Source organism: Syzygium oleosum, unplaced genomic scaffold (genome assembly GCF_021117445.2).
Source record: "Syzygium oleosum isolate NSW1041296 unplaced genomic scaffold, Sole_v2.1 Sole_v2.20, whole genome shotgun sequence".
Classification (NCBI taxonomy): Eukaryota; Viridiplantae; Streptophyta; class Magnoliopsida; order Myrtales; family Myrtaceae; genus Syzygium; species Syzygium oleosum.
This window is the reverse complement of record NW_026607504.1, coordinates 223,437-228,069: the sequence shown is the minus strand read 5'-3', so window position 1 is coordinate 228,069 and position 4,633 is coordinate 223,437. Positions and strand designations below refer to the sequence as shown.

Here is a 4,633-nt window from a genome sequence, read left to right as displayed (position 1 = left end):
TATGCTGCAAATTCAGTTACATGTGTTGTAAAACCGATTTGAGATAATTGCCAAAAAAAGAAAAGAAAAGAAACCACCGTACCATTAACCATATGAAAAGATTCTGACATACTTTGCAACCAACTTTGAGCATTTTGATGAGCCGACTAATTCAAAAGATACATAGATAGCTTGCCAATGTAAACCTATATCAATGTCTTAAAAGCAGCACATATACTCCATTTATGTGAATCAGAAACTATATAGGAGCATTATTAGGGAACTAATCATCTTATTCACTTTGCTTTCCCAGAACAAGCTTGACTAGAAGCTGCTACCATACGGTCCTTGTCTACTCCCGCATTGCACAGGTTCGCCATGGCTCTTGTGTATTGCATTCCGTACTCGTTCAGGCGTCCACAATATTGCTCGTAAGTCCTCACTATACTTTACAACGAACAAATTCAACCTAAGAAACTGTTCACGAGATAAATTAGTTGTGCATACACATGTATCATGTAGGGATTGGAGAAGTAATTGACGAGGAGATCATGGAAACTCACAAATGTCTTGAGGCAGTCCCAGTCATCAACAGCAGGACGGTCTTCAGGTCGAACAGCAATCAACATTCTTGCAGCACCGGAGTCACCGAACATGTGGTTGACAATTTGATTCATGTTGCGGTCAACATGCGATCAACGAGCAATTTGTTCGTCCAGTCTCTTCTGTGCTTCCACACTCTCAGCAGACCCTTTTGGAGCTTTTTGCACCTGAAATCACCCACAAGAAGTCAATCGATAATCCCAGTAACAAGAGACTGGAAAGACATCACACTAGTTAAAAAGAACCATATTTCTCTGTTTAATTACCAGTCAGAACAGCTAAATCAAATGCAATATAATCAATGGTGATGGAGACGGATCTGGCGTCGGAAAAAGACCAAATCAGCATCCCATTGGGAAACTGTTTTCCGACCAAATCAGCATCCCATTGGGGAACTGCCCAGGAGTTCGAAGAAGAAGAGAGCTCGTTTGAGTGAATGAAAGAGACTTTCTTGGAGCTTTGGCCCAAGTAAGTGGAGAGGAAGGCCTTGCTGAGATTTGTGTTCCCATATTGCATCACGTGGTGCAGATTGGTCCTCTTCTTCACTTCTAAGTATTGGTCCTGCAATGTTTCCTGTCCCCAATTGTGGACATCACTGTTCTCACGCCCAAATTCGGATTAATGGAGATAGAGAGAGAGAACAGAGAATGGGTACATGTACATTTGACAACGTAATGTTGTAAAGGATGAATGCTGTGCATGCCCCGCATATAGAGACAGTCACACATTCTTATCTTGTTATTTGCTTATCTAGCTGGCTTTTTTTTTTTTTAATTCGAAAGAGAAAGTCATTTCTTGCTTTTGCATTTTATGACCGAATGTGCACGAAAAATTACTTTCAAAAATAGAAAAGCGACACAGTAATACCTGTCCTCCATCCAAGCGATGCTATAGAGATCTCCAAACAAGTATCATACGTGGAGGGATCATCGTCAGAAGATTCTCCAGGGCAATAGTAGCTCCAGCTTCTCTCGTTGGCATTGGATGCCGTGGTTGCATAGATCCCCATGTCCTTGGGGAGCAGCCCTTGCAACATGCCCCCCGACTCACACGCCTCTATGTATATCACCATGTTCATGTACTTCTTTGCTTCGTGCATTTGCTTCAGCACGTTCATTAGGTCATTCGCATATATGTAGTGCCCTACAGGCATGCACACAAGTCCCGTGCCCCCATGGTCGGTGTAATAGAAGACATGGTCGTTTGGGCCGCTGTTCAAAACCTTGCCACTGCCGCCGCTGAGCGCCGTCTTGTTCCCTAGTAGGACTGCATACAAGTTGGCTGCAGTGGTCTCATTTCCGGTGTAATCCTGCAATATTACCCAAGTGGTTAATTAGAATCGAAAATCAATCATGCAAATATGCATCCTCCTACATAGCGGTTGTATGTAATAGCTAGATGAAGAGTGTTGAACTAAGACCTTGGGAACTCCATGGTAGACATCGGGGCCGTTGGGTTTGTTGATGATGATACCCTTGGTCGGATTTTCCACGTTCTGGGCATTGTCGGCGTACATGAACACGATGATGTTCTCATCTTTCAACCCATTTGCCTTGAGGATTTGGTAGGCATGGCAAACATCAGCCTGCATAGACACATCTCACAGGTCAATCCATTTCATATATTATCTATCTACGTGCTACTTATGAAGTACGGATAGCCAGCAAGTTGTCCATAATATTTTATATAGATGTACCATGAAAATGTAATAATACACAGTAACTGATGCTTAATTTAGGTGATGTATCACCTGGTGCCTGTAGTTGTAATAACCCTTAGATCCGGCGACTAGAATAGCCCATCGAGTGCCTTAGTAGTATCACCGGCATCCCCACCCGATTGAGACACAATTTCTCCAAAGCTCCTCTGACTCTCGATCAAAGCCGCAATCACCAGTGCTGTGAGGAGGAGCAAAGGAACAAGGCTGCCATATGAGGAGGTCATCATCATCACGATGAAGAGTTCAATGAGAAATGAGATTGAGGAGGATGGATGTTGGAATTAAAAAAAAATAATATAAACTTTGAAAATCCGGAATAAGAGCACAAATAAAATGGAGGGAGAATTTCTTATTGAGAATCCTTTCTCTTCGTGGATTCGTATTTACAAAATCTCAACTTCACAGTTTTATATGGAAGCTGAATGCACACAAACTAAGCACAAACATCATAGGCATTTAATGAAGAAAACAAAACAGCCCATGCATTTATTTATTGATAAAAACAAAACAGCTTATTTTGTAGAAAAAACAACAGCCATTTTGAAGCCTTTAATGGCTCTCTTGATTAAATGCGTGCAACCTTCTTTGAAGAACACTAGCAGCCTATCTCGAAACCAGCAACAAGGTGCTCAAATCTTCAATAACCCAACAATCAATTTTACATAATTCTAACAATGGTTTGGATGTGTGGAATGGGAGGGAGGGTTTATAAAGTGGAAGGCTGTGAGGGGACTGCATGCGCGTGGAAACGTTGATGGCAGCTACTCCTTGGGTAATCCGATGACCCCCATTCCATAAAAGACTTGAAAGATACGACCAAAGTGTGTCTACATGGATTTTTGTTGGTACCCCACCGGTCGTCACATTTGCTCCACCCATTCTATGACAATTCTCGTCCTTCATCATCTTCTCTCGCAATTCATTGGATAGTTTAATCAATGCTTCTTCATTAATTTTCATCCTATGCCACTAACACGTGAGGAGTGATCATACGAGTACACAATCAAGAAAATAATGCCCAATAATCAATGCAATAAATAGATTGTAGAAATTGTAAAGAACCTTGATGTGCTACGCGAAGCAGAGCATATCATTATCCATCGTCATGAAATTTCTGCAAGATACTACTCAAAATATATATATATATATATATATATATATATATATATATATATATATATATATTCACCCTTCTCAATGGGAGCCAAACCCTTTGACCTTGAGAAAATTTGATACCAAAATAACTGAACCTGTTCCATATAGATCCTCATACTTCTATTTTGATTACCAACAAGCCTGGTGAAATACATTTTGGAGAAAGAATGCCAATAATTCTCATACTTGGCTATTCTTCTTTGAAAACTTTGATATCCAACATGTCCCATGCTGGTTCATTAGATGGTGGGATCATTTCGGACCTATTACTGAAATTCTTCATAATAAGGTTCATCCCAGTCATGAAATTTTCAATACCAATTTCATACCCCTTCAATATGAAAAGAAATTCTCCAAACTAATGCTCTTTTCCTATTACTTCGGAATATCATGGGTATTGGAATGGAATTTTGACTATAGAAAAGCCCGAGAGACAAGTGTCCCCATATTAATCAGAAAATTCAACGTAAAATGGTGGGACGGCTTCAAATTTTTTGATAGAGTAATTGAACAAGCCGTTTCAGAATGGCTAATTTCTAAGGGAACAAAACCCATCAATTCTGAAGATATTACACCTTTTCCACACGACAAAGGATTCGTTTTATCCAAATTAGCATCTACTAAGTCTCATCAGCAACTAGCATCATCAGCAACTAGCAGGAATGCTGAAACAAGCCCTTTTTCACCTGGAGGATTCAGAATCTTCTCATTCTCATCATAGCGGAAATTCCAATGAAGATGACTATTATGGTATCCCAGACATACCAGTAATTCCATGGGGGATATAAAAGATGAAGAAGACGAAGAGCCACCAGAAGATCTCTCCAGATTTTAAAAGACAAAGGGCGGCGAAAGACTCTTGCCCATTTTCATAATTATGTTCAGGGCCAAAAGAAGTCTGTCGGTCCACTTTTCTCATTTTTCTAATCACTGTGTTACTGTGCACCGCGTGAATTTTTACCATTCACCTTTTACTATTTACTACAGTGCTACTCGTAAACTATTTCTACAGGACCCCATCTGCCTTTATAAAGGAACCTCATTCTTCAGAAGAGGCACCAAAAAATTTTCTACCAATAATTTCTCCTCCTTTCATTTCAATCCTCTGATCTCTCCATCTTTCACCTCGATTCTCTTTTGAAGAAATAAGAGATCATTCATCTCAAGAACTTTTCA

General features: G+C 40.1%; 1 pseudogene; it reads right to left on the bottom strand.

Moving 5' to 3' along the window:
* Window positions 1–272: 272 nt before the first annotated feature.
* Window positions 273–2,532, bottom strand: LOC115663585 (vacuolar-processing enzyme-like; annotated as a pseudogene).
* Between the last annotated feature and the right edge of the window lie 2,101 nt (window positions 2,533–4,633).